The sequence below is a fragment of the Dipodomys spectabilis genome, unplaced genomic scaffold (assembly GCF_019054845.1).
Source record: "Dipodomys spectabilis isolate Male_0828 unplaced genomic scaffold, ASM1905484v1 ptg000571l, whole genome shotgun sequence".
NCBI lineage: Eukaryota > Metazoa > Chordata > Mammalia > Rodentia > Heteromyidae > Dipodomys > Dipodomys spectabilis.
Window position 1 is genome coordinate 97,127 of NW_024871248.1, and position 11,398 is coordinate 108,524.

The following is an 11,398-nucleotide window of genomic DNA, read 5'->3' on the forward strand; positions in this document are numbered from 1 at the left end:
CAAATCCCCTGCTTTTAGTATACTGTGTTTATGTATTCATAGTATGTACCTGGCTGCTTCAGGCCAATTAATAATACCCTGAATAGAGTATCCTCAAGCTTGACATTCAAGTCAAACTCCATGAATTCATACTATTATTCGGATTAGAAACTATTAGAAACTATTAGAAACTATTAGAAACTATTATTGGATCTAGAAACCAAAAAAACCCCACTTTGTTATATTAATAGGAATTGACATCATGAAATTAGAATACTATTGATCAGGAACTGAGGTAAGAGGACAGGCGTATGTTGGAAAATGTGGAATACTGGATGTGTGTTAAAGATATAAAATCATCGTCTGTTGGATCATTTTTATTGTAAACTTAGCCTATATTGAAAGCTCAATTTACATATACAGTTTTCCAGCTATTTGTTTACCCATCACTTCTGATCACAAATCCTCTTATAAATTTTTATAGTATCTTTGAATAAATCACATAGTTTGCATGTCCTTATCATCTTAAGGAAAAACAGTCTGCTTCTACATCTTTCATCTATGTGACGTATCTTTATTTTTGTTTTCTCTGTTTGCTGAATAAATGTATTCCTGGAAACAGGATATTGACAACAAATCTGGGTTTAATTTTCATTTTTTAAATTTGAAATATAATATAAACTTTGTTGTGACTACTCATTTTCTAAAACTGAGTGATATTCATGAACACTAATATTTTGGTGCCTTTAAGTAAATTCTGACTTGATGTGGTATGGTAGTTCTAGTGTCTCATTGACTTAACCATTAGATTATTAATGTATAAACAGTTCATTGCACTTTTTTAATTTTAAATATAATATAGTCCCCAAGGATTTACTTTAAAGTGATAAGGGGGGGCAGTTGTCTTCATGTTCCATAGTTTATATTTATTTCAGTAAAAGAACTAATAATACATGATGTATGCTGGAGCAATATAAAAGATGAGAACATATTTCTAAAGAGAATGGGTTTATTGATTAAAACAGAAAACTTTGAAATAGTCATGTATCTTGGTTGAAACTGCATAAATTTCATATAAATGTAGCTCCACATGAGAATCAGGGATAAATTCACATTAATATTATTGAGATTTACATCACAATATAAGCAATATAGGTATTTTAAGGAATTGGTCATTCAAAGCACTAGATACCTACTGGATGAGGAATGGAATTGAAAATAGCAGAGGAAAACAATTCAACATGCAGATATTATGATTTTATAATACTAATATGAAAGAAATGGAGCTTTTGCCTTTCTGAAGAAGAAAGTTTAGCCAGTAATTTCAATGTAAGACTTTAGTTGTAATGAGTCTAAAGTCTTTTTCTCCAAGATATTCAAGAGTACTATGCTCATCTTCTGAAGAGTAAGTAATTACTTTAATTAACTTTGCTTAATATTAATTTACTTGTAGCAAATAGGTTAAAATGTCTCCTCTCTTTCTTTCAATGTAATAACATACATTTCATATTATTAATGTCTCTTCATACAAGCCTGAAATCACTATTTCAAAGTAACACAAACAAAAACCTCAAAAATAACCTGATAAAACCATCACAAATCCTAAATTATGTGAAAAAAATCAACAATATATAAAAAATATCTGAGGAATTGGAAAAACAATGGCAAAATAACAACATAAAATTCCCCTAGCTCTCTAATGAAACAGAGAATTAGAGTCCTAGCAGGTACTCCACTTCTAAAAATTCACACCCAGTCAGTTATAACTATTTATAGATATACAATTCAAAAGAAGAGTTTATACTGTCTTCACAAGAAAACAGAAATATATGAAAAGGTGTCCAGCCAGGCAGGTGACTGCTGTGACTGTGTTGGCTAACATATTTAAAGGCACAGCTGCAGTGTGGAAATAAAAATTCCACATGGGAAACAAAAGCAGGAACAGAAGTGTACATCGGAGACAGCCACAGCCATACTCAGAGACAATTCAAGATACCACTGGGCAGCCCAAACTGTCACTGGAACCGCTAGTATTAACATCACTACATCTCACCACAATAGATTTCTACTCCTACACTTAATGGTCTAGACAAAAACCTAATTCCACAAAAACAAATCACAACAGAAGATCCAACCAACAAATGGCAAATCAACCAAGAACATAAAGAGTCACCTATTAAGATTATATAGCCCCCAAAAGAAATCCTCCAAGTGAACAGAACAAATCAGAAAAATACAAGAAAAGTGATGTCAAGGTAGTATAATTCACACAGTAAATAACCAGGCATTAGAACAGACAATTAGGGACCTAGAAGATAGTTTTCAAAATACATTACATTTACGGCTTTAAATGTGATTAATGGAAAGATACAAAACCTCTACAAGGAAATTTATTGAACAAGATGCGAACAACCAAAGATTAGCAAAATAACTCATGGAGACTACAAACAGAAAAATAAATTCTGAAAAGGCAAGGGAGTCCAAGGAAAAAATGGATGCCTAGTTAAAAGATATGAGAGAAGACACAGCTAAATAAACAACCCTACCTACCTACCCACCCAAAGAAAATATGTAAAGAAAGTCAATACAAGACCTAAAACAAAGCTTTATAAAGAGATAGAAGCCCTAAAAAATGACCAATTATAAAACAGGGAAATCAAAAACAAAGTATAAAGTCTTCACAGCAAATAGATGACATAGAAGACAATCTCAGGGGTCAAAGACCAAGTAGGTCTAATAGGAAAGAGGAAATAATCATTTAGAACAAATCCAAGAAATAAGAAATGATCTTGCCACAACTTCACGACTCAGTTAGAAGATCAAATTTGGAGGAGATTGGTCTCAAGAAAGCAAAGAGCAGGAAACTAAATGGATGGGAAACATATTACAGAATTCTAGCAGAGAACATTCCAAACATCCAAAGAGATAGGCACAGTCAGAGAAGAGAAGCCTTAAGAACAAACACAGAATTCTAGAAGAGAACAACCCACCACCACATTATAATCCATTAGAGGATCATTAATGATCAAGGAAACGATTCTTAAAGCTGCCATAGAGAAAAGATTGATTATTTATAAAGTATATACAGTCAGAATAAACACAAATTTCTTAGTTGATATGATAAAATGAAGAGCCTGGCATGATATATAACAAACATTAAAGGCAAACAACTACCAATAGTGAATATGGTCCCAAGCCAAACTCTCCACCACATCAGCAGGGTAGAAGTTAATCAAATATATCTTACAGAGAGAAGATCAAGAAGAACATGAACTGGTTATATAAGATCAGAAGTAGGTAAACATATTAAGAGTAGATGAGGCACAGCTCCTAAGAGCTCCTAAGAGAATTTACTCAAATAGATAAAATTAGAGAAAAAATGAGACATCATAACATAAATTAGCAAAATTGTGAATGTTATAAGAGAGTACTTTGAAAACCATATACCAATCACCTGGAGAATCCTGGAGTAATTGATGCTTTCCTATACTCGAACTGAACCAAGAAGTGATACATAAGAAGTAATGAAAATGAAATGTCAATAAACAATTTCTCATAACAGAAAAATCTAGGACTCAATAGATTTACCATGAAATTAAGGCCTGCAAAGAACTTACAATACTCAGGTCTAACTCTTCAATGGAATAGAAAGGGAAATGGAATTATCAAACATAATCTATGAAGCTAGAATTAGACTCTTCCTCAAATCAGCTAGGGACTCATCAAAGAAAGAGAACTATGAACCCAGCTCTTTGATAAGCATTGATGCATAACTTCTCAATACAGTTCTCACCAACCAACTTCAACAATTAACAAAAAAAACATGCTATGATCAAACAGTAGTCATCCTAGGATACAGCTGGATTCAATATACTTGTCAATAAACATAACACACACCATCAGCATAAGCAAGGACAAGAACCACATGATTGTTTATATGGATGTAGAAATAGCTTTTAACAAACTCCAATACCCCTTTATGATTGAAAGGTCTGAGAAGCTAGGAACTCATGGAACTTTCCTCAGTATAATACAGAGTATGTATACGACAAAGAGAAAATAAGCATGTACCTAACGATGGAGGCATGAAGACATTAAAATCAGGAATGAGAAAAGGATGTCCACTCTTTCTACTACTCTTCAATATAGTAGTGGACTTTCTAGCAAGGACAATAGGTAAGAGAAAAATATAAAAGGGATCCAAATATGAAAGGAGTAAAACTATTCCCTTTCACAGATGAAATGATACTTTATATAAAGGACCCTATAGCTTCCCCCCCCAAAAAAGTTAGTAAAAGTGATGCTAATCTTCAGCAATGTAGCAGGGTATAAAACCTACAAGAATCAATAGTTTTCCTGTGTTACCAACAATGGGAAGATCCAGGCTGAAACCCAAAAACAACCTCATATATATTAGCCTCAAAATCAAATCAAACCTAAGCAAAACAAAACAACAATAAAACTAGGAATTAATTAATTTAACAAAAAAGTGAAGGACCTCTATTGTGAAAACTTTAAAGGCCTAAAAGCTAAATTGAAGGAGATTCAAGGAAATGGAAAGTCTTTCCATGCTTCTGGTTGGAAGAAATAACATTGTGAAAACTGCAATACTGCCCCCAAACAATTGGCAATGCAATACCCATCAACATCCCTACAATATTCTTCAATGTAATAAAGAAAGCAATCCAAATTTATTATTGAATTACAAAATTACAGTTGAAAGGAAGACTTAGAAATGAACTCATAGGCCTATAGTCATCTTACACACACACACACACACACACACACACACACACACACACACACACACACACACTGGAATTTTATTCACCCATCAGAAAGGATGACTGTTCACCAGTCTTAAGGAAGATCAAAGGCTTGGGAACATTATACTAAGAGAAAGGAATGCACACTCGAGCAATATAGGTTTCATATATTCATTAATTCATGGTAGCTAGAAGGTACCTACAAATCTACAAGAGAGATTCTTCCTCCAGTTTGAATTGCCATTATCAAGAAAACTGACAATAGCAAATGCTAAGGTGGATGTAGCCAAATGGGAACTCTATTACACTGTTGGTGGGAAATTAAATTTGTTCAACCATTCCGAAGTGCAGTACGGACTTTATGTGAAAGACTAAACAGATCTCCCTTATGACCCAGTAATTCCTGTCATGGACAGTAATCCAATAAATAACAAACAAGCTCACATTAAAGCTACCAGTATAACAATGTTCAGGGCCCAGGTCCCGAGTTCAAGGACTGGAAAAAAAGTTACCACTGCTTGTATTTGTTTCCCCAAATATGAACCTTTTGACATAAGATACAAAATCTTTCTATTTGCAACAGCTAGAATAGGACTTACCTGTAGTGGGTAATAAAATGTCTTCTTTGTTGAATGTTAGGAAAAGCTGTAGGCAGTCCAAGAAAAGGGAAACTTTTGTTGTTGGTGGTGGTGGTCGAGGGGCTTGAAGTCTGGGCTTGGGCACTGTCCCTGAGCTCTTCAACTCAAGGTGAATGCTCTACCTTTTGAACCACATTGCCACTTCTGGTTTTCTGGTGGTTAAATGGAGATGAGTCTCAGGGACTTTCCTGCCCAAGTTGGCTTTGAACAGCAGTCCTCAGATCTTAGCTTCCTGAGTAGCTAAGATTACAGCTGTGAGCCACTGTCACCAGGCTAAAAATGGGGGATTTTTATAAAAGAAAATCCACCTCTTCACCTGTGTCTAAACCTCATATATTACTATTAAAACACTTCATCCTCAACTCATTTGATCTGACATTTGTAAATTTTCTCTTTTCCTTCATGTGGGAATACTGCAGTCAATGTCAACTCAACTGTGGGACTGGATCAATTGTACGGTAATCGCTAGCACCTAAATCAAAAACATATACATCAAAACAAATGAAACCCTCATTTCGAATAATTGTTTTCTCTTTTTATTACAAATCTGTGCTTGATTACTTCTTAATGTGATATTGGACCTCCTAACAGAGGGATGAGTTTTTCTTTCTCTTGAGCAATTGTCCTTCTTCCACTTGGGTCAAATATTTAAATTTCAAAAATTTCAATTGATAATTCATTAAGGTGACCTCTAAGAAAATGTGCATTTCTGGAATTGGTCTTCTGTGTTGTTCTCACGTGCACAGGCTTTCTATGATTTATTTGTTTTATAAGGAATTCTATTTCCCAATCTTTGTGTGACCAATTTTAGTCCCTCTGATCAGTCTTTCCTACCCTCTCTCAGGAGTCTTTTATTTCAGTCTGCCTCATAAAAAATATATTAGTTATCAGCTAAATGACTCCCAGCTTCAGTATTTTGCCTGACTTCATGTAGACTGTGATAGGAGCCTTGACTGGCCTTGCTTACCGGAGATTTTTACTTGTTTGTTTTGTTTTGTTTTTAGAGGTCTAGGATTACTAGTCAATGTATTAGCTTCTCTGGGCCACAGTGATCACCTGGACTAGAGTCAATAGGTTTTTGTCCTAATGATAAAAAAAAAAACCAGCTGACTAAATTCCTGTTTTAATTATCTCAAAATGAGGCAATCTGGCATCCTTGCAAAGCCATCAATAATATTCTGCTACCACTTACAGAAATGGTCTATCAAGATGGCTTTTCAAGGTTGACTGTAAAAAATGTTTATTTCGGGGGCTGGGAAGGTGGCTCAGTGGTAAGAGCGCTTGCTTTGCATGCCTGAGGCCCTGGGTTTGATTCCCAGCACCACCTAAGAAAAAAAAGCCAGAAGTGGCACTGTGGCTGAAGTGGTAGAGCACTAGCCTTGAGCTGAAGAGCTGAGGGACAGCGCTCAGGCCCAGAGTTCAGGCCCCACGACTGGATCCCCCCAAAAAAAAGTTTATTTCTGTGTGGGAGGACCATATAAAAAACAAAAAAAAATCACATCGTACATTATAAATACTTTAGAAACAACAGCAAGAAAAAAAACCACTTGTGTGCCTATCTTGGGGTTCATTAAGCTTACTATCACCTTATCTATTCACATGCATATAGCTTTTGACCTTTTCTGCTTATCCACGACATATATTAATTATTGACAATAAGGAATACCACGTGACTGATGTTTCTTTGGACTTGGATTATTTTAGTTAATATAATTTTTCCTAGTCTTTCCATTCCGTAACAAATTGGGTGATGTCATTCTTTCCGATGGATGATAGAATTCCCATACACACACACACACACACACACACACAAACTCACAACGTTTTCTTGATCCATTCATCTACTGAGGGGCATCCTGGTGGGTTCCATATCTTAGCTATGGGAAATAATGCTGCAATAAACATAATTGTATTGGTAATTTTAATATGGTCTTGTTGTTGACTATTTAGGTGAATACCCAAAAGTGGGATTGCTTGGTCATTTGTGAGCTCTATGAGGAATCTTTTAAGGAACCTCCATACTGCTTTCCAAGTGGTTGAACAAGTTTACACTCCCACCAAAAAGGAAGTAGGGTTCCCTTCTTGCCACATCCCCTCCAGCATCTGTTATTGTAAAAATGTGGAGCGCTTCACAAATTTGCGTGTCACACTTGTACAGGGACCATGCTAATCTTCTCTGTATTGTTCCAATTTTAGTGTATGTGCTGTTGAATTGAGCACAGAACATTTTTTATATATAAAGTGGAATTGATTTTCTTAAACTAGACAATTCAACAAAAAGTAAGTTCAAAAGATTTGTCGTGAAATTTTAGAACCATGTATTTCTTACATAAGCACACATTTAAGACTAAATTCAAGATATGTTAAAACAAAATAATTCCAGGTATTTGTTGTTCAACAGATGTGTAGGAGGAGAAATTCAATTATTCTATACAAGGCACCTATCATAATGAACACTGCAGCAAGTGTTAAGTTCTTTTTTAAGTCTTAATGTTTTAAATATGTTTTGGGAATTTGCTTATATGCCAAAATTAAGATTGTTTGGTAGGTCATATAACTTTTCTATAAAGTATTTAAGATTTATGGTAGCAGACATATACAACTAAGTATGTATATTTCAGAGTTTATAGAAACTTTACTAATGAGAAGTTGCAAAGTCTTTGTATGAAGAAACAGTGAAGAGTTAAGACTTTGTTAACTACATAGTTTCTGTAAAAACTTTAGGGCTTCCTTACTTTATATGTTAGCGAGGAACAAAAATGATTATATAAACCATATACAGATGATGAGATGAGACATAAATAGTAATCTTAGAGGGTAAATTTAAAGACTACTCATAGCCTATAAAACTCTTGTTGAACATCATAATCTTAGCCAGTTTTAAATGTACAGGAATATGAGAAAATAGTAAAATCTAATATGTAGTACACTTCAAATACTGGAAACAATGGTATTTGGTTTTTATTTTATTAATCATTAATATTTAATTATTGGTTTTCTTTATTTGCAGCATTGTTTTCCTTGTTGTAATATAATACAACTTTTTATAAGTCATCATTACGAGGTACTTTGAGAATGTTACTGGGATGGCCACACCATTTTTATAGGTGCATGTGAATTTACAAAGAGCAAAATTAAGAACAAAATATTGACTAAAATATTCTCAAATAGAGTTTGAATCAGGAGTGTTGATAAATGTCCACACATAAATCTTAGCCCTAGGCTGAAACAGTGGTTTTACAGAGTTGAGGCCACAAAATTGAGAGACGGTTTTGTGTTTAGTGTTTTGGTTTTGTTTCTGTTGGTTGTGGGGCTTGAACTCTGGGTCCTGTGTACTGCTCCTCAGCTCTTCATCTCAAGGCTATTGCTACCACTTGAGCCACAGGACCACTTCCATCATTTTCTGCTTATGTAGTGCTGAGGAATGTGGTGTTGATGGGTTATCATACATCAAATACCTTCAAATGTACATATAGAGTCTAAGGATAGCAGTATGAATATTCTCATACAGCTCTTGTTTATCTGTTATGCACTTTCAGTATTATGATATTTCTCTTTCATTCTCTATTTCCTCTCTTTCTCTTTCATGCTCCATGTCTGCTACTTAGAATTTCTGCTGTGCTACTATTGTCCTTCAGGAACCACTGGGATTTTGGGAACATGATAGGGACGATCAGTTACCCTTGCATTCTTTAAGAGTTATAAGAGTGACGTGATATTATTCTTTGCCATTGTAAATGGCAAAACAACAGATCTAGGAATTCCTTTTCACTTTTAGTACTATTACAAATTTTCCTCATAGGAATCATTGGGATGGATAAAATACTTTTAACCTGCGTCCTAAAAGATCTTTTCCTTTTACAAGCAACCTTTTTCTTTTAAAATCAGTAAGTAACAAAAACAAAGCTATCCTATGGAAAGTAGGCTGAAGTTGTTCACAGGGATGAAAAACAAGGAAGTGGGGGAAGTGAGCACAGATCCTCAGAGCAGTTTATCATGTACACTTTGTGAGAATGACAATGTGCTGGGAAGTCTAGATTAAATCACTGAACACCTGATATATAGAAATATATGCACATATATATTTATTTATATATGAATATATGTGTGTATATGCCCTTATATATGTACACATGTATATTGCTCTACATACAAATACACACATATATATATATATACACATGTATACATGCACACATGGAGAAAGACGCATAGATACAGCCAACACAAGTTTCACTACTTGTTGAATATGCCCTAGACGGAATGCTTGGAACCAAATATGTTGAAGATATATTTGTCTCTAAGACTTATTTTAGCACTTCTCTTATCTCTTATAACTGGTAGGTTTTGACAGATTCGACTTGCAAATATAGTACAAGTGATAGCAAATCACCCAGAAATCTCAGTAAGTATAGGTCATATGGTGTCTCCTTGCTCCCCATAGAATGTTTGCTCTTGTAGACACTCTCAACAACCAAAAAAGCAGGAGAATACCCTGGTAAAGAATAAAGTTATACGGCATCTTTCCTTGAGCTCTTTTCCAACAGCCAGCATCAATTCCTAAGTAATGTGTGAGTCCACAGAAGACTGGAGCTCAGGTCAACATTTAACCAACCCATGTGATAAGTCTAAAGTGAGAATTGCTGTCTGAGGTCTTCCATTTCCTGGCCACGAAAATAAGAAAAAGTATTTGTAATGTATTAAAATTTGAGAATAATTTGTAACCTGTCAATAAATGTGTAGAATACAATTGAACCAACGGACAAAAGATGCATTTCATTTGTGTGCTTTTGGACTTGGTGAGTGATTTTAGGTGTGTCTACACAAGTAGAATCAACATAAATCAAGCCAGCATTTCTTCATTTAAGATACAAGGAAAAAGTACAGGTTGACCCATTGTAGCAATGAGATGTACAAGACACTCTATCTGGGGGTACTAAGACCACATGATGGGTTTTTCTACATCCCCCATTCTTCCACCAACCTTACTCCCCTCTCCTCTTCACTCTTCTAAGGGTTAAAATATTTAATTCATATACTAATCCACCTCATCCCCAAAATTGATTTAAAGGTTTTCTGCTCTTGTTATCAATGTTGGTTTAAGGGTTGAAATTCTGTTTGTCAAAATTTGCCTTGCATTTTGTTTGGTATTGCCTACTATTCTGACATTGACCACGTGGTTTTATCATATTGGGAAAAATATCACTTTGTCACTGGAATTCCAAAAAAATATACTGCCAATTTTCATTTTTTAAAAACCCAAGTGCATCTTAGAACTTTAGTTTAAATGTGTGTGTGTGAAAACATGTTCAACATAATCTCATTATAAAAACTGTGTAACAAGTTGTCTTCTTCTATGTCTTGATAGTGATATTTCCTATCAAATGTGCTGTTTGTTAAAAGAAAACCTTTTTTTCAAGGATAGTAGTAAAAGGAATGAGACCCAGCTCAGCGCCTAGCCAGCTGTGATGAAAAACAAACCAGTAAGGAGGTAAGAATTGTCTTAAAATGTTTGTTGCACATATCTGTTTCTGTCCCCAGAAAGTTCGAGTATAAGAGATGGTATGAGTATGCCTTAAAAGACAGCTTGTGAGTAAAGTTGGTAAGTAATTTTTGGCTGTTATTTAACATTAAAAGTAGCATGTCATTCTCTATGTCCACCTAAAGTCGTTTCTTTAACGTCTGTGTATAATTTTGTAAGTAACTAACCAGGAGTTTTGACAATTCATCCGAGGGAGGCAATCTTGCCCAGATCCTGCCTGGACCATCCTCCCTCCACCATGGTACACTGGACTCCTGCCTGACTCCATCACACACAGCTGATTCTTGGTAAAAGACTGATTTAGATTTACAAACACTAAGACTCTTGTGGACACTCTCTTTAAACCTTACTCATCCTGATATGAAAAAGCCAGCTATGTTGTTATACTATTGAAACATGTATAGTCCAGGAGAGCCTCTCATACAATTTAGTTATCAGGTGTTCCAGGCATACAAGGTAAGCTCAAACTCTCA

The 11,398-nt window shown here is 34.9% G+C and overlaps 1 non-coding gene across 1 annotated transcript; it reads right to left on the minus strand.

Annotated features, from left to right (window-relative positions):
• Window positions 1-7,496: 7,496 nt before the first annotated feature.
• Window positions 7,497-7,603, minus strand: LOC122100226. The gene has a single exon (XR_006146141.1). It is a non-coding gene; the product is annotated as a U6 spliceosomal RNA (small nuclear RNA).
• Between the last annotated feature and the right edge of the window lie 3,795 nt (window positions 7,604-11,398).